At 35.2% G+C, this 20,844-nt stretch overlaps 1 protein-coding gene across 1 annotated transcript in view; it reads right to left on the bottom strand.

Annotated features, from left to right (window-relative positions):
- LOC125681634 (cyclic nucleotide-gated olfactory channel-like) overlaps positions 1–16,073 on the bottom strand; it is a 45,396-nt gene extending 29,323 nt beyond the window's left edge. Inside the window, exon 1 of the mRNA XM_048921795.2 lies at positions 15,604–16,073. The gene's annotated coding sequence lies outside the window, so the exon portion shown is untranslated. The remainder of the gene's footprint in view (positions 1–15,603) is intronic.
- Positions 16,074–20,844: the final 4,771 nt, after the last annotated feature.

The raw sequence follows: 20,844 nt of genomic DNA, 5'->3' as shown, positions 1-20,844 counted from the left end.
CGATCTATTATTTTTGTACAAAATTATTTTATTGCAGATTAATTAATTTTTAAAGTTATTAATTCCCCCTTAAGTACATGCTTAAAATCATTTGCATGTAAAAGAAAACATGGATAAAATTATCTAAAAAGTAAATATAGTGGGTACGCATAAATACATTTGCCGCTCGTTAAGTCTGTTAGGCGTCTATAAATAGCCCTACGCGCATCAAGCGAATCCCAGCGTGATGTATAAAACTTAGACGCAACTGAAAACAATGAATTACTCAGAGATATTTGATATTTTTATTTCTCTTAAACTTATGGTACGGTACTGTAGTAACAAAATACACGGCTTTACACCGAAAAGAGTCTGACCTGGACACGTGACAGTCACTTGAGTGTGCAATAGAAATGCAGTTGTTTGTAAACACCGATTTAAAATCAAAATAAATTTGTTTAAAACAGCCTCATAAACACGTACGTGTGATGATTTAACAGCGTTTTATAAGATGGAAAAAAATATCGAAATTACGATCTTATAACTTTCAAGGATCAACATGATTCTCTTTTTATATGTGATGATTTTGACTTCGTCATCAAATTATTTCGTGAGGTGAGAAAAAATCATTACATAGCTATAGGGATATGGGAATCCTAATTACCACCACTGCACACGGAGAAAAGGCAATCGATGTTTTAAGTTTTATTTCTTTAAGAATCACATCAGGCATGTCATGGTTAGAGAAGATCAAGGTTGGAAAAAGTCTTAATCAATGGATTTTATGATGAAATATCAATAAACACTCAACTGCCTTCACGATTGTCACCAAATAACAGTGTTTGCTTCACGGAATGATTTATTACAACTATTTTTGTTTTCAATACAATGTTTTATGATATCTGTAACAAGCATTGGAATGCTTAGTATCAATGTTGATGAGATGTCTGAACGCCAACGTTTTGGATCTATGTAAATGAATTGAAGATCAATTATTAAGACTGTACACAAGCAAATAATCGCATGATCGATTAGAAGAAATAAACGATCCGCATAGTCACAATTTTCTATCGAAAGTCACCATGGAGCTTAAATGACAGAATTCTAGAACTGTCAGAAGCCAAAATACTGTCAACCTGGGTGTCATGTGATGAATTAGAATCATCTCGCGAGACATGGAACTGCCGGATGTCAACAGTCGTTACCTTGACGTCACGCTAGTTCGGAAATTGACAGTCTTCTGTCAATTTTACAGTAGGCTGCACCCGTACCGCTTCAGTATGATAACAGTATCAAATATAATTCAAAGATCAAGAAGGATCCGATAATGACACTACTACATCATCCTGCTAACCGATGTATCGCTGGAAGTCCAGCATTCAGTGTTTTTGCAATGTCATGTTTTTATAAATATATATATAAAAAGCTTTTTCTTTCTCCCCTTAAACTTATTCGTTCTTTTTTAATCTATATAATTCCCCAAAATTAATTGTCTATAAGTCATTAGAACACTATCAGCTTTCAAGCCGAAATACTTCATTATAGCCTTTTATTTATTTTTTTCTAATAAGAAACCTTGAATGATTTATCATAGAAATGAAAACAGATGAGATTATTATCTGAAATATAAATAAAGCAATATTTCCGCCTGTTAAGGTACATTTCGATGATAAGTGGATAAAAAAGCTATTTGAACAAAGCAGGTTCTCGTGTTTTAGAACGACAAAAATCATCCCATCTTAAAATCCACACGTAAAGTAGTCCGGCAAACAATACCGTGTGTTTGGTGTCCGATATTACATCTGCGACTTAATTGTGCAGGATATAAAGGAGAAATGCTTTTCGGCCGGTCGAATATCACAGGAATTGTATCATCATTTTCTTTCGAAAAAGGGCGGTGCCACCACATTAAGATATAAATTATTTTAAAATGCCTATTCTGCTGGATTGTCAGAGACGTAATATTTGTGAAGGTACAATAGCAGATTTATACCGGAATTATCAATCCTATATACCGATATGAACTATTATTTCATTTACAACAAAAAGACCCCAATCTTAGAAAATCAAAACAACTAAAAGTACGAGAAATGTCCTCTAAGACAATGAACTGCATGCATGATTCCTTAGTTTGTACATTACTGGTGGTGTGATTCAATTTTATACACTTGTCTACCCCCTTGATAATTTTTTCTTTCATTTTACATCGGATTTGTTCTGTTCAATCCCATTTCTTAGTAGCATAAACGCACTTTGACAAAAATCGATTAAAAATCCGCAATATAAACTCCGCGACCTTTTTTTCCGTTGATTATCATGACAAATATATATCATTTCTTTTTTTACTTAACGAAGAGATTTAAAATACTTCCATGTCACATGGCAAAGATAACAGATGTACATTTAGCAGAGTAAATTAATACTATTAAATTGAAAAATAATGCACATGGATTACATCCATGAGATAAAAATAGCAGGGTTAATCTGGGACCAAATCTACTGGAAACTTCTGTTTGCCCAACTTTCTCAATGGAATACTAGGCAAATACTCTATGTATACAGGTCTGAATAATTGTGTATTCTTTGAAATCGGTGTTAACATGTATTTAAATGGAACAATAGTGAATGGCCGGAGTTTTATGACAAGGAGTAAGATTTTAATCATCATCTCTAAAATCAGTATTTGTGGAAAATTGTGTCACTCACAAAGCTTCTTTAGGATGGGGACAGCCTCTTGATTGGTATATTGTAACCATGATCTGGCAACAGATAAACGACCATAAAAGCTGACGATGGTGTTTGCTATCGTGTAGCCATTCCAGAGCACAAAAAAATATCTCATTTTATGTATTAATTTTTCTGACATCTTTATGAAATTTGGGTGCGAAATTGAGTTATGGTATTGTAAATACACTTCAGAGATCTACTGCAATTCATATTAAACCAATATTAGCCCAGTTTGCTTGCTTCCCCCTGGATTGTCTTTCAGAACAAAATATCGAATTCTAGATAACTGATGGACATCAAATGACGGAGAGGTCACCCAGTGTTCAAGCCAACAATCTTTCTGTTAACCTTTTAGCTCAACTGAGCTAAAAACTAAAAGGAGTTGTATTTAGATCGAATTCTGTTTGCCGTACGTCTGCCTGTAAACTTTTCACATAAAAATTTTACGACTTCTTGTTGAGAATCAGTGAAACAACATCAACCAAACTTAGCACAAAAAACCCTTGGATAAAGGGGATTACCGCGAGTTAAAGGAAATAAGGTGGAGTGTTTAAGTTGTCTTCTCCAAAAGCACAAAACCCAAAACTTCCACGAAAACATTTTTTAATGTCATAAAGATTCAAATTTGTTTAGTTCATGATCCCAGGAACAGGACGAAGAAACAGATGATAATGACAGTTTTACATAGGGACATGTATGTAGATAAAATGTTAACTCTTCTCAAGAGCTACTACTAGAAGGAATTTGTCAAACAAAATTGCATCCTAAGTTTGTTCAGAACACAGGGTACAAATTGTCAAATTAATTTACAAGCATCCGTATGTATTGTAGATTCGAGTTTGTTAAATATATACCTAACCGGAATTTCTGTAAGAACCGTATTATCACGATCCACAAGGATCGCATGACCCATGTGACAACAAAAAGATATATTCGATGTTTTATATCGGAAGATATACGGATATTCTTTTTTGAAATTCGAATATAAACCATTGAGTGCATATCATTTCTTAAATTGATATGCAAGCATCATCCAAGACTTTTATGGTGTCAATTCAAGTTTATTTGAAACATGGCACCTCATCTAAATCGTCAACGTAGGAACTTCAAAGTTTTACATTAGATTGATTGGTTGTATCTTGTTTAACGTCTCTCTCGAGAATTTTTCACTCATATGGAGACGGTACCGGTGACGGGCTTCAAATTTAGGCCTAGGCTCGGCGCTTACGGCCGCTGAGCAGTGAGGATGCTTTAGCGTGCCACACCTAATGTGACACGGGACATCCGTTTTTAAGGTCATCTTCGAGGACTCGTGACATTCACACCTGGTGACGAGCATTTGACGATGAAACTGTCACTACCTGTTTTAACGACTTAGGTCTGTCGCGGTCGGGATTCGAACCCCGACCTCCCGCTGGCGGGAGCTGTCACAACAGGGGACCAGTTATGAGAAAAGCAGGCTGACGTAATCAGAGTTGTGATTTAAACCCGGGACAGGGGCATGTTGAAAATGGATTAAAAGCAAGTAAGTTTTGATTTCCTTGTGACGGTTTTGCTGTTAATTGTTTGAAAACAACTTGTCTAGTGCGTAAATCCAGGCACATCTGAGTCGAAACGTCGGTCGAAGCATAAACCGTCACCGACTCCGGCATTTACACGTTTTCCAGAATCAAAACATGAATGCTTGCGAAGAGAAGTCGATGAAGGCTATGCCTCTCGATTTCTCTAAAGAGAATACCGAAAGACCAGTGAAACTCACTTTAGACCTATGCTTAGCGCTCAGTGAGGGTTCTATGGCGTGCCAACGCCTGTCGCGACACGGGACCAGCGCTAAGCATAGGTCTAAATTTGTGGTACTTCACCTACAGCTGGTGACGTCTTAATGAGTGAAAAATTCTCGACGGGACGTAAAATCATCAACCAATCAATCAACTCTACAAGAAGCACAAAATCACCAATTGTCAAATGCAAGCATCCCAATTTAGATTGAAGTTCAGAAATGACATAGGATATATAGGAAAGAACCTTAAGGTATTCAATGTACATAACGAAAGGACAATGAACAATTATGAAGGATTGAAATCAACATAAATGGTTATTGTTAGATGAAATTCACATGACTGGTAAATGATTAGAAGCTGACCTTTTTGCACTTGAGACTTTTTTGAAGGATTATCTGCCCATTATGAAAATTTTCTTTAAAAATGTGTGATAAATGATTAATTTTATTTTATATTTTCATAAAGAGGAAGTGTATGGACCAAGAGATTTTTATGAAAATACAATTTCTTTTTAAGATATTGTAATAAAACGGGCTCTTCCCTATACAATGTTAAATTTTAGGTGAAGTAAATCAAGCAGTAAACAACATTTTGAAAATTCCTATGGTGGATTATTTTTATTTGATGATCCCTTTAAAATGATACCATGATTTCAAAAATCCCACCATCCATTTATTAGATATGAAAAATGGTCGTGATACAAGCTGTAACTGACAATAAATAAATTGAAAAATATAACAAATATCTTACATATTTGTGATTTAATATATATAACTTAATAGAATCAGAATAAATCTGAAGCAATGAACCCGTGAAATCAGCAGAAAATGTCGATCATGAATCATTGTCATCCTGTCAGTAATTCCTGCTTGTGGCATTGACCTCGGAGGTCACCAATTCGATAAAAAGCGAAAGAGAGGCACCGAGTACGTGTCATATTTGTAAACACATGACCATTTCATAGAAAATTCAATATCAAATTTGAGTTTGAGTGGCACATTTGTTTAATTATTACTTTATTTCACTTAAATAGTACTTCTTGTCATTCAGGAAACGATGTAATATTTTAAACAAACAAAACGTGTAGTTACTCACGACAGTTTTTCCATCTTTGTATATGACCTCGGTCTCAGTAACCCGATTATGTTCGGCAATCGTCGTTCCCATGTTCGTGTATATGACGCAGTGATGAAACGCTCATTGTAGGTATGCTTTCAAACAATATTCCCTTCTTTATTTTGTTAAATTTTTCTTCAGATCTTGGGCATTATATTAGTTATACCGATAGGAGTTAACTGTTGGATAGTTGAAAAAAGTCCGTCAGTTACAGCTTGTTTTGCTTTAACCAAAAAGCGCAAGGGTAAAATTTTCATTAAATTATGGTCCGTGGTGCCAAGACATGACCACAATAGGGGTGAAAAAGTTGAGATAGAAATGGATAAGAAAATGTTTGGAAATGGACCAGAAGGCTACATTGATATTCAGTGTACAGATACATAAATCAATAAGAAGAAGAAATCTCAAGGTTCAGGTTATCAATGTGACCCATGGGTCTCTTGTTTGTTTGGGAACTTTATTTTATGAACGAATGTTGGGTGATAAATAGCACTCACGATTCCTATCTCCAACAATGATTCTGATTATATGGTTCGTAGAAAGAAACAGCATGCTCATTATACCAACTCTGTTCTCAGAAGGAAATTAAGCGAAAAGACATTTCGTAGTTGAGCTGACGTCAAACATATCATATCGTTCAGAAAATTAACATGTGATGTCGCTGATTACAGATACTAACGCATTCAGGATTTAGCGGATTTTATTCATAAATGAAAATTACTTTTGCCACTTAAATCATTTCACTTAAATCGATTCACCTGAGCATGTGAGGGTGGATGTTAAAATCAATCTAAAAAGCGCTAGTGATTTGAATATTTTCTTTCTTTCTTTATATGCAAGTCTCTCTTCTTTTAAAAGTAAAATCTTTAAAAAAAAAACCCACCTCTAAACACTTTCTAGAACATATATATATATATATATATATATATATATATATATATATATATATATATATGAGTAAAGTCAAATAAGATACAATAAGAAAATCTTCATTATTTTACTATTCGCGGTTTTAAAAGCCAGTAAATAATTCAGTTGTTCAGTTGGCGTAATGATTTAGATAAAATACATACAAATCTCATTTGTTTTTACGACTTTCCCTTACAACATTTAATAAAGAGAACAGTTGTGTCATTGTATGTTATATTGATATGGCATACACATACACATACACACACACATACACACGTACACACACATACACATACACACACACACACACATACACATACACATACACATGTACAAGCGACATTGAAGGGTGGGAACTCTTAGAATCCGACAACTTGCATACGTGGTTACAAAAACAAAAACCCAAATCGAAATTCTTTGCATCAATCGAAAGTACTTTCTTTAAGTTTCCATTTCCTCGCCAACTTTAATAGACTGTCATCAAATGTCACTTCCTGTGGGAATCTATAAAAGTCAATGGCGCAGAAATATCATCCGGACACACGATTGGATGAAATTATGTTTTTAAGAAATAATAATGACCATGTAGGAGGAATTCGTCGGAAAATAACCCCCGAGGACGAGATACCGGTATTTTACACATTATTATTTAACAATTCCGATGTCGATGTACATACGTTCTATTCTTTTACAGTGGTGTTTGTAAATGTGTACGCTTTGTCTTTAGGAGACGTACAGACATTGCATATAAAGTAGAAATATAATTTCGACACACCAATGATAAATTTAACACTGATAGACTGTGGTACAATTCTTATCTCATGATCATGGGATTTGCCTTAAATGTCGAAGGTATTTTCAGAAATTGGAAACACTTTCCCTTGTCGATCTCGTGGTGACATTTTTAGAAAAAAATGTCGTGTCCAGTCCGACATACTTTACGGGAATAACCACATTTAATCTTTAAAAAACTGCAGGTATTGAAGTACTTGATATCGCATTTACCTGTAAAATCCAAAAGCGCGATAATAAATACTGATGGATGGTTTGATGTGGTGGGGGTTTCGACAGTCTCCTTAAAGGTCGGCGTTTCGCAGGTTCTATGATCGTTATAGTGATACCTGTCATTAGGTCGAATGCTGTCTGACATGTTGTTCTTTGTATACTGATTTTGACTGCGGATTGCTCCGCTTGCCTTATCGGGATGGAGGACACACGATGGGTGTGACCGGGCAACAGGGAATATTTACTCATCCTAGGCGCCTTATCCCACCTCTGGTCTGTCCAGAAGTCCGTGATTACCCTACTTTTAATTCTGTATTCTTTATGGAGTTTATGAAATTGATCACTGTGCCTATTCGTTATAATGTTCACTTTTTCATTAAAAAGAGTATAAGAAATGATTCAAATTCCATTAATTAAAATCTATATCCTCCCTCCCTCTCTCTATCATATTCCAGAAAGTTTTCATTCACAAGAAATGTAAAATAACATAAAACAAGTTATGAAAGATGCACAACGTTATCTAACAATACATTTGATACCCCTTTTTGGGGGTTTCTCGTATTCAAAATGGCTGCATGAGAAGATGAACATGCCAGTTTAATTTTCTCTGAACTATTTATGGAAAGTATTTTTGGTCCTTTTTTTGCCATTGATGATATGCGTCTGTTTGACAGCTAATTCAATAACCATATTTTACCGACATAGTCTGTGAATATTATGACCTTCCGAGCTGTAATTCGCCCCTCGTCATAGTTCATACAAAGTCGATATCCCTGTTATTCTCCAAGGGTCCAGGGAGAGGATTAATTGAATTAATCTTATATCAGTTTGTTACGCAACTGTGATCTCGGACCAAGATTAACATTTTCGTGTAAGTTTAAATTTAGTTTCAGAACCCAATCCACTCTAAAATCAGAAGTCGCACATAATTTTAATTAAAATGTACCAAAAAGTTAAATGAATTCGCTTTGTTTGAACTTGTATCACATACAATTTTATCAGAATAACTTCAATTGATGTTACCTCCCTCGATTTTGTTACTTACTAGTATAACTTGAAATTTCTGAATCTACACTAATGTTACATTATATATAATGGAGACGTCCCATTGTGATTTAAAAACTTCAACGCACAGTGTAATATATATTTTAATGCGATATAAAAAATAAGTTGAGATATTTCACAAAATGCACAGTTAAATGAAAGAGGGGAAATTCATTTTATATTGTTTAACGTCCCTCTCGGGAATTTTTCCGCTCATATGGAGACGTCACCATTGCTGGTGAAGGGCTGCAAAATTTAGGCCTATGCTCGGCGCTTACGGCCTTTGAGCAGGGAGGGATCTTTACCGTGCCACACCTGCTGTGACACGGGGCCTTGGTTTTTGCGGTCTCATCCGAAGGACCGTCCCATTTAATCGCCTCTTAAGACAAGCAAGGGGTACTGAGGACCTATTCTAACTCAGATCCCAACGGGATGTAATATCTAGGTAATGGCTTATTGGCATACTAAATCACTGATTTAGTGAAACAAAATGTTTTTGGTTAAGATTGATTGATTGATTGTATCTTGCTTAACGTCTCTCGAGAATTTTTCATTCATATGGAGACGTCATCAAGACCGGTGAAGGGCTTCAAATTTAGGCCTATGTTCAGCGCTTATGAGCAGTGAAGGTTCTTTAGGGTGCCGCACCTACAATCAAATGCATTGAAGTGGTAAAAGTTTTCGTTTGTACGGAATGTTACGAGCTTTCTATTGGACGTTTGATATTAAGCAATGACACGCCCATTTTCACAGAACTATATAGGTAAACAATATTCGGATACACCCCTTATCTCACCAAAGACCACGTGAAATTTTATGAACATTCAAGTCAACGAAGAAATATGTACACATATATCTCACTGGTGTAATTCCAGTAATGCGGGGGGGGGGGGGGGGGGGGGTGTGTCTCAAGTCCCCTTTAATGTGTAGGTAAGCGTATCGTTTCGCCCACCCCATACTCATTTTGGTCTAAACAGTAAGTAAGGGATGTTATATATGAAACAGTTCTTTGCATGTTAAAAAACTCAGTAGCAGGCAAATTAACACGAGTTCTTCCCGAGCTCTTCTCCATCCCGCGAGTACCGCCCGGTGAATGCTCGTATTGAACATTATGAACGACTAGTGACATTCACACTTCAAAGAATTTGTCGTGTTACAGTGTCTATCTTGCCCCGCTTTATCTACCCGATGATGGGTTGGTGATTTCTTGCAACATACTCAATTGAGGACGGCGAAACTGGGTACTAACTCATCGCGGACGATTGGAAAACATTGGATTGAAATTCCAATATTAATGTGCTGTTTCTAAATTGATTTAAAATCCACTTCGTTTCATTCTCATTTCGTACATAAATGAATACTTTTACAAACGTATTTTTAATAAGAAATGAAAGGGACTATGCAAAGGAGAATATGTTTATGTACAAGTGGATTGAAAATCAACTTGGGAAATTTCTTCTGTTTTTATTATAACAGATAGTTAAATGAATAAAAAATACTTAGTTTTGCTCATCACTATCTGACAATTTGTATATTGAAAATTTGAATTTTTGTGATACTTGGGTTTTTTTTTTTTTTTTGGTCAAACGCTTGTTTACAGGCAAATGCAATAGGCGGACACCAACTCATGGCTGACTCTTATTTCTAATTATTTTACATAAAATTCGATATTGTTTCAGAAACACCTCAAATGTCAGTTATACTCAAAATATGAAATATGATATTACAGTTTTCTTTTTTTAATGGGCATATTATTTTTTTCTTCTTCTTCGGCACGTGTTGCTGTGTGTAAAACTTGCAATAACTCGTGCATTGAAAGAAATTTCAGAAAGCGATATCAAAGGGTTTTACCATAACACCAGATATCTCAACGTTACTTGACAATTCTGTATGCGCAGTGTTATATATATTTTTGCATGGAAATGTCTAAACATATAAATATATTTACGTAAAAGCTAGGCTTTTTTTCATTGTGTTTATTTATACTCTTTTCGAACACCTTCCTTATCAGCAAAACTCACGTGCTACCTGTGGTTTCAATCGGAAAAGTGGGCGTGTCATTACCAGCGCTCCAAGCGTTTCATACGATAGAAAATTTTTACCACTTCAATGCGTTTGATTGTACTGTGACTGTTTTATAAGGTCATCTCCGAGGACCCATGACATTTACACCTGATACCGAGCGTTTGGCGATGGAACTGCCACTGCCTGTTTTAACAACTTAGGTCTGTTACGGCCGGGATTCGAACCCCGGCCTTCCGCATGCGGGTAGAACGCTTTAACCTCAAGGCCACCTTGGCGGTATTTATATGTAGTTAAGATTAATGAAATATAAACCATGCTATATACACAAAGCACACCCTCCAGTTCACAACATAAATCTGTACTTTACAAATCTAGACGTTAGTTTGGACCAGTTCACTAATTTACGATGCAACATGCCCAAGCATGGGAATATTATTTTCCCAAGACATTCGTCAAGATGGTCGCAGTGTGTTCTTGAAAATCAATTATGGGTGTTCACATTTTGGAGGAGTATATTTACGGCATCAATGATTAAATCACTGCATTGGTTTTTGTCAAGCAATCTTTGAATTGACAAAAATTGATTGGCAATGTAACATGGCTATGTCAACAACCGAAATTTATTGTAGTTTTTGATTCGCATGGGGTTTTAATAATTGTTTGAAGTTACGTTTTAACACATGTGTAGTGTAGAAATATGTTAAGGTGACGATGCAGGAATACAGAGATATAAGACTTCAAGGATTTGCGCAAGAAAAGTTGCGCTGTAAATCGAAGATTTTTAGAAGGGTTGGATCTGTAGCTCTCTGGTACCCCCCGCCCGAATGATACAGTTCTGTAGCTAGAATGCAGACATTGTACTGAGATTTAAGGTTGATCGATCCTCATGTGATGTCATAGGTTTTTGCAAAAATCTTAATAAATTAAACTTTGCACATGATAGAAATATATCTTTCTGAGGAATGTTATTCACTGGATATAATAATATATCTGGTAAACTAATAATACTGAAAAAGTTTATATTTTCCAGAGCTAATAATTAATTATGATTTTAAAAATGTTGTCAGGGGCAATAACTCCTATGCTGGAATTTCCTCTACTGGATGTCTATTATACATCGGTTTCCCTAATATCCACAATTAATCTATACATATTTATGAATTAGCAGTGTTTTAAAACTGTTGATATTTAACTTTTGTCATTTCAACAAGTTTTTATCTATTTTTATTATTCTGTTTAACAAAAATGTGTGATTTTTTTATGTTGATGTATACTTCTGGTTTTGTTTCTCTGACATGTTTAAAAAGGTGGTAACATATACATTTTCTTTGGTAATTAATTGAATAAAACTATATTGAGTGGAAATTAATTAAAAAAATTCCACTTTTAACCATTAATATTGATAAGTCATATGAGGATGGAGCAACCTTAATATAAATGTTGGACTTTCAAGAGTCGCATGATAACAGCATTATTGATATAATTTTTTACATCCCATCAATCGATACAGAAAGTGAGTCTTAAGATTTCCAAGACACCAATATATATAAACAAATATAGATTTGTTAAAAGCTGAAGCTTCATGGGAACCAAGGCAAAATGAAATCACAGTGTCTGTATCCCTCAGGAATCTCCAGTGACAGATGACGCTTTGTAAATGAATTCACACATTACTACTTTATGGCTTGTCTTTCACTTATAAAGCCTAGAACAGATCTACGGAATTCATCAAAATAATGTGCCCTTATGGATTAATCTTGTCATATTTATTGCATACCTTATAAGGGATATTAAGCATGCATATATCTAGATAATCATATATAGGGATTGTGGTTCTACATATGAATGAAGATATCTTTTTTTACAAAACAGAATCAAGAAACATTGACTATTCAGCAAGGAGATAAACCGAACTTCCTCTGATATTTTAATGATATGTTCAAACTTATTTCATCCATACTTACATGTAGGTATCATAGTCTTCTTGGTATTGAATAAAATAAACTAATATTTCTGTTGTATGGCAAATATATCTAAAAATTTCCACCTTAAATGGAATCAAATCTTGCATATATTTGACACCCAATTCACGGTGGCGAATCACTTGACTTTGACATGATCACTTACACGGGAAAATAGCGGTGAAAGTCAACACATGGGAAAATTCCATCGAGACAAACGAGTAAGTAACACCTTTATCAATAACGAATTGTCACATAACTTATAACAACAGTTTTTTGGCGGTCGGAAAGTTTTTGACTGAAAACAATAAACTGTCAGTGTTCTCTGCTTCTATCGCAGTAGAACTACCATTTTAGTATAGATTTGTTCCTAGAAAATTCTTCCAATGTTGATATAAGTTATGTGACAATTCGTTATTGATAAAGGTGTTACTTACTCGTTTGAATTTTTCCTTGTGTTGACTTTCGTCACCATTTTCCGTGTTTATCATGTTAAAGTCACGAGATTCGCCATCATGTAATTGACTCCACTGTCCGACATTCCACTGTCCCTGTCTCAAACATACATCTCTCAAATTCAGTGAACAACAAACACTGCATGCACTACATAACAGGAAACTTGATGGGCGTATTTATTCAGAGGAGATATATTACAGGAGGACATTCTTTGAACTTGATAATTTTTAAAAGAGTGGGACCCCCCCCCCCCCCCCCGAAAATCAGCGTATCCAGAAAACTGTAAAGATATTTTCTCAAAAAGTAGAATTTTGTAAACACATCTTTCAGTGTATTTCAAGAGAAAATCGAAACAAAATATGACTGCAATAGATTTGTCACTTAAAATCATTATTAACATCTACTTTTCCAGCATTTATTTAAACAAAGTATACCACAAAGTACGTTAAATTAAGGGAAATTTTGCGATCTCAGAAATGTAATTCTTTAAAGAGTTTTTGAACATCATCACTGTAATAAGGCCTTGTTATAGATCATTTGTCAACAAATATTTCAAACTTTCTATAGTATGTGGTACAGGCCTAGAAGGCTTAGAATAAGGTACACATTGACATAAAATAAGCAAGGATATCATGATCAATGACGAAAGATACATAGAAAACGATTTCCTAAATATTTTCTTCAAGACAAGAATGTGGGTTTTGGATCTAAGAATACCCCCCCCCCCCCTAACCCAATAGGGAGCAGATGGTTGAAATTATCATGCAAAAATTCCATAGAGTGTGCCACGTAAACGTGTGCTTTAATACTGATATACGTCATACAGGAACTTATTTTAATTTTTTTTTCTCAGTACACTGTTATATCTTCTAATGTGACTGACAAGATTCCCAACAAGAATCCATCCTTCGCTTATCATGTTTTATTTTCTTTCAGCATATTGTTTTATCCTATGTTGCTCAAATATTCTAAATTCCTTTTTTTCCCTCTTGAAACAGTTGCGCAATAACGCATTAAAGGAACCGTCCATATCGATGTATTTGGTTTTTCACGAGAAATAATTGAATATATGAAGAGCAAAAGAGCATGGTGGGGACAGTTAGGGGTATATAAAAAGATATAATTACCTATGCTTATTAATGGCATCGCTTTTCAGTTCTGTTGCATATTCAATTCTGGCCTTCGTGGAGTCATAATGAGCGCTGATTTTTAGGTTCTCTGGCATTCAATCAGTCGAGCACTAATTATAGCCGATATTGATCAGCTCTGATAGGGTGATGTAATCCTAGTGATAAAATGTATTTCGCTTTTCTTAATTAAAGAGTATACAGAATGTTTTCACGGCGGTTACACCGTAGACATTATTATAAGAATGGAATCGATCATTATTATTTTTTTTTACCGGTAACCTTCAGATTCCACGGCCTTTTATGATTTTACTGTGGTTTTTATTGATTTCAGATCTTATTTATTTCCGAATATCATTTTCTGACGAATTGCATTGTTTCTTCATCTTTCTGTTGAACAGTTTTCGCCACACAGCTGACATTCGTTGCGTTAGATGAGTCGGTGGCAGTTCGTCTCGGCAGTGTAGACCAGAGGCTCAGATCCCCAGTAATAAAGTCACAGGTGGCTGTGACTGAACATTAAAGCTTCCACGCAATAAAAAGTATTCAGATCAGGGACAAATCTCAAATTATGAACAGTAAATCTATTTTATGCACAGCATTTTATCAATTGTCTTTTCACCAAATCAAACACAATGCACTGCAATTCAAATAATTGCCATCCGAATCGATTTTACATCCGTAATTCTAATTCACAATACAAATTAGTCTATGTGTACAATATATCACTTTAAAATATCCAATGATACGTCTTTCACAAAGAAAAAAGAAATCTGTTTGACATCCACTTATATGAAGCATTGCACGGTATCGCTGAGCAACTTTCTATACATAATGTTGTGAAGAGAACTATCGAGCATCGTGAACATGTAACGATCAACATTCAGCCTCGTTCAAAACTAGTGTTTTCAATATTTATAGCGATGTAAAATATTTTTGAGAGTATGGGAGATTGTCCTGAGACAGCGTGTCCTGTTTAGTTTTCTACAATGCTTTCCAAAATAAGCCCAATGCGGAAAACGACCTTTCGCGTTTATAAAGCTATGTCTTGAAGCCAACACGACACTCCCACTCAATGACAGAATGATAAATGTTTAATGTACGGAATAAAATATATTCTTTGTGAACGAAACACGTTTGTACCCATATTATATTCAATTTTATGTTTTATCTATTGTTAAGGGAAATACTTTAGCCGTTGATAAAAAAAAAAAAAAAAAAAAAAAATAAGGAGGACAATATTTTTTATAAATATTTCATATCATAAGATTAGATTTAGACTGTAAGTAGATAAAAGTATGACAATAATATGAAATTCAATGCAAATATTTTTTAAGTTTCGATATATCAAACCTATTGCAGTTTTAAGTTTCCAATGGTCCACATTTAATTAAAATTTGATCAAGAAACAGAGAACTAGTGACTGTCAATGATATCAATATATTAAAAAGAGATAGAATTTTTTCTTACCTCAATATAATTTTCTTCAGTCATTGTGTACACAACTAAATAACGGAAGAAATATCCCTTTTTTTGTTTTAAAGCACCAGCTATTATATGAAAGCCATTCTCATTCTGAAACTTTCACTTTGTAGGAATGTTTAACGAATTCACCTGAAAGATAAATGTTACATATCCTTCGTGGAAATTGAGGAAACTGACCAACACGGCACATGGATTCCAACGGCTATACGGCGACTACCTTTTTTGAGCTATCGAACGCACCACATCCCTGCATTAGTACCGGGTCCCAATCCGATGTCTGTTGATTTTCCTATAACCATGACAACGTACTATCTCCTATTCCATTAGCTGCCTATAAAGCGTCTTTGAAGAATTTGCAATAGGAGACAATAAACAACAGGATTAAACAAATATTTAATAATTCCTGGATGTCGAGGCTTTCAGCGAAATGTCTTTGTTGCAGATTCCAAAAACATTTTACCGCTTGCGCAAAGAGTACAACAATTACAGCGCAGGGCTCTCTTGAGTTAAGCGTCCGAGATGAAATATATCAAACGTTGTTTACAAAAATAAATCTACCAGTTGATTATTACATAGACATGATTTACTGAGTAGCATTACAGATCACATAAAAACTGCGTTTAATGACTGAGAATTCCGACTCTGGTAACTGATGATAAATGCAGAGGTATATTCCTCGGGGAAAGATTTCTGCTAATGTTCCAGGTCACCGTCTTTGGGAGGTTAGCGATCGATGCCAGTATTGTCCCATTAAACCCTAAATGTATATTACTACCATGTTATGTTTGCATATAGATACATCGATTAACTTGGAATTAATTATTTAAAATCAATATATATAAAAGAGATTATCCCATCGAGTTCCATGTCGAGTGAGAACGACAAGACAACGGGAATCATATTTTCGCTATTACCTTGGAAACAGTCCGTCTGAAATTAATATTTATCCATCGCGACAGAACACCAGATACATGTCTGATTTTCCTTGGAATGACATTGCGAGTTCTTTACTTTGTGTACCACACAATGTACACCTGTAGCCAATACCGAGATCTGCATATACCCTAATCACGTTATGTGACTGAAATAGTCTAGTCAATCTCCAGAGACATCGTGAATTTAGGGTAGTAGATGTGGATTTATCATTTGTTATAAAGATTGTGATTCCAGTAATCAGTATCGAGTTCTAAACCAAAGGACAAATCACCATAACAAGTGGGTGACGAATGACAAATTCTGGATTGTTTTTGTTTGTAACTCTTAAGTAAACCAGTTATGCTTTAGAAGATCCCATGAGGCCTACAGTACATCTTTATCCATCAGTTCTTCTATACACCCAGTCCTTCTTAACGAATTAAAACATAGCAAAATATTTCCATTGCAACATATCAAAATGTGTCACCAGCATATAGCCAGAGGTATACCGGGTAATATTGTCTGAACACCTATAAAAGACAGCAACAACTTCGTGTTTTGGTGAAGATGTTTTAATAGTACATTACATTACTTGTTAAACGTCTTGAATTGGTTTTCATTTTCTGCAGCAGGCATAGAACATGCATCTTAATGATAAGTAACTGAAAACTGACGCAGTACCAGAAAATACCAATTAGTCATACCGCATTGATTCATATCATCATACTCACACTTTTTATAGAAAGATGGGAAACATTGTGGGTTTCTGGTCATTGGAACTCATCTTACAATCCAGGGTCCTGTTTGCATGTAATAGGCGCGATGTATTGCAGATGTACAATAAGGTTTTGAAATGTCGATATAGATCCAAAAGACATTGCACACTGCCATTTTTTATTTTAGGATGAATTTGGAATCGGTTCAGAAAAGGGAAGTAAGACGAACAAGAGTTATTACAGCCGCTAATATCCTACTCAGTCTTTTCGATCTCAACATCTATTTTTATTATTAGTATTATTGTACATTTATATAGCGCTTTATCTAATTAAGAAAATTACCCTAAAGCGCTTTACATGTAAAACAAAGAACAATAAATATACATAGAAAAGGGCATAAAATGATACTAAAACATGGGTATTTTATTTAAAATAACTGTATACATAACTATTGAATTACAAATTAAATGGAAGTTTAAAAAGGTGTTTAAGTTTATTTAAAAAACAACAACTAATGAACCTTCGACACGAAGATCCAGCGGGAGGCACTTCCAAAACATTTAGGGAGAAGTTACCCGTGATGATATAAACTGACGGACTACATCATGTACACAGCCAAGGTATGAGAATTCTCTTGGCCTTGTCTTGTCTGTTAGTCGCGATAGGTGGAATAGTCTGCAACCTGATCTAGTTCGCGGAAGAGTTCCTTCCGATACGGCCCCAAAAACATGTTAGTGAGCAGAGCGAAGATAGTTTTAAACAGTACCGAGACTACTACTCAGCCTTGTTTTACGTCACTGTCCTTGTTCAGAGAGACTGTCGGTGTACTAGGATATCATATTGTTGCGGAATGAGTTAATTCTCTTTTATAGGTTGGTCTCAAAGAAGCTATCTTTACTGGCCAGACAGTCTTTGATGAAATTAATCAATTCAACATGCAAGGACACTTAATATCCTCTTTTTTCTAGTATTTAATGAAAGGAGGGTGTGTTGATCTCGTAGGTCGAATGTTAAGTTGAAACTACGAGTACACAGCATCTGCAAGATTCTGACAACGGGTCGATATAAGGCAAGCAAATACTTTTCCCACTGTACTAATGAAAGGTAAACCCAAAAAATCACATTCACGTTTTGAAATCCTTCTTGTAATGGATAATTACAGCGGTATCTTGATCATCCTTCATATCTCATGGAAGAGATTCCTAATGCCAGGAATTTATGTAGAGAATGTAGCTGATTCTACTTACAACGTTTGATCAGATCCGGGGAATCCCATCGCTACTGTGAGCTCTCTGAGCTCATTACCAGCTTGTGCACAATCAGTAATGTTGATGTGAAGTTATTTTGGGAGCATTGTTCCACCCACCATCTAATCGGTTTTTAAAGTTTATGGTGATGATGATGATGACTCCATATAATAATTTGGGTGTTGTCTTTTTGTATGATCAGGTTCTAAAACCTTTTTTGTAACGGCAAGACTTCATTCTGTTCAAATGTGCTTTTGTGACTACGCCAAGCTTGACTTTTGTAATAGGTATTAACACCCTCGTTTAGCCTCTAACCAGTTTCGTGTGTGGTTTTGGAGTGTTAGTAGTTAGTGCATAGGACGACCGTAAACACCTCTGAGAACATTCTAGAGCATCGCACACCAGATGTTCAAAAGGGCCTGAAAGTCTAGAATTGCCTACCAAGCTGAAAAAGTGAACATATTCAAAAGTTTACATTTAGGGTCTTCAACATCAATATTCGTTTCAAAACACCTGAAATTCGTAATTCACACCCATGACTGTCCAGGAATTCTCCAAATCTTCTGCTGTGAATTCACTGTATATCTGCTATGTAATTTACGAGACGTAGACTAGACTAAGTCTGTAACGACTTGGACGGAGCGTGTCGCTGTATTGGTGTAGTAATACATAATCAAAGTTATAGTACCTTTTGATCCGTAATATGAAAAGATCTCGAGCTACACTTCGTAAATTTTTGGCTTTCAGTTATAGATCAACACTCCTAAGATGTACACTTCATATGGGTAACTGTCTACAAAAGAATCGCCAGAATGCGGAAGGAATGCGATGTACATTAGAAGTTAAGACCTCTGAATCTATTGGAACAATTAAGCCCGTATTTCCCATAATGTTTGATGATAGATACACAATGCACACACACGAACAATTCTTTGATAATTACGAAGTACTATGTATGCCTATAGGTTTGATTTTATTACAGAAGAGTCAATTTTAAATTAGCAAAAGAGACATTACTAAAGAAGCAAATTCTTTTAAGCAACAGGGACATGCTCCTTAGTTATATACCTCATTTACAGATCAAATAGGCAAGATCCTCGTAACAGACTGTAAACTAACAACAGATGATCAAAACAGTTTTGATATGCACAAAGAATAGAGGAGATCCAACGTATCCTACCGACATGGATGTAAACCGCAAACCCCAGAACCAAGCAGCGAGAGAGAACAATCAAACCATAATTAGAAAGATCCACGAATTCTCTCAAAATATCTCGTACAAACATAACTGGACTTGTAAAATAAATCATGAAAATAAATTACAAGACAGAAGTGGAATTGGTTGGACAAGTTCTGAATACGTCCTGAGAAAACAAAGCAGGACGTTACAGGGGATCCTATCCGGAGAGCCCACAAAAAGAAGAAAAGAGGGAGACCAAGATCATTATGGCGTAGAATCGTAGAGAAAAAAATGAATACCCTCAGAACTATGTGAAACAAAGTGGCAGTGAAAGTAAAGGACCGGATAAGCTAGAATGGTGTGGATTCTTGTATGCCAATTGGCACAATGAGACAGGTACAACCTTAGCTGACAATCGTCCATTCACGACAATGCTGGAATTCAATGATGAGAACCTCCAGGCATCGTGTTATGGACTTTCTACTCGCAAAGACGGCAATCATCATCGTACCAGTCATATCGCAATCTTGAAAACAAAGTTTGAACGTACCTAGTTTTCATTGCATTATAAAGTGCTAACAACTATTTGATTCTTGCTAAAATAAAGCAGTTCGTCAAAATTGTTCACAGTTCCTCAACAACGGATTTAGATTTGGTAAGGAGGATGAGGAAGCCGTCAGGAAAAAAAGGATGAGAATTAATAGACCTCGCTTTGTTGGTTGATTTTATAATGCTAGAATGTTTATGGAGTCATATTGACACATGCTCAAGTTGTATTTTAAACACCTGGTTTATTGCATGGTTTGAGTAATAATCAATGAAAAAGTAGTTTGCTTCAATTTATCACTTTTTGTGCTGAACAAAATCCTTGCAATGCAATATATTTCCAATTCCCAGAACTTTCATAACTCTTTAGGGTTTTAATTCATTGACAAATGGTAATCTTGTCATTAACTAAAGTGGGATTTTCAGTACTTACTGAAGTTAAATTACAAAGTTTAGAGTGATACAAATGCTTTTCCTATGAAAACGACGTTTCAATATCATTTCTGAAATGAGTTATACTATCATCCTTGTAATATTTATCTTTGTATACATTAAGCATAAAACTCCCATGTAGTTGTCGGACTGTGACAACATAATCATGAAAAGTCATTCAGTGTGAATT

This window comes from Ostrea edulis, chromosome 2 (genome assembly GCF_947568905.1).
Source record: "Ostrea edulis chromosome 2, xbOstEdul1.1, whole genome shotgun sequence".
NCBI lineage: Eukaryota > Metazoa > Mollusca > Bivalvia > Ostreida > Ostreidae > Ostrea > Ostrea edulis.
Note: the sequence above shows the minus strand (reverse complement) of the source record. Positions and strands in the feature narration are given on the sequence as shown.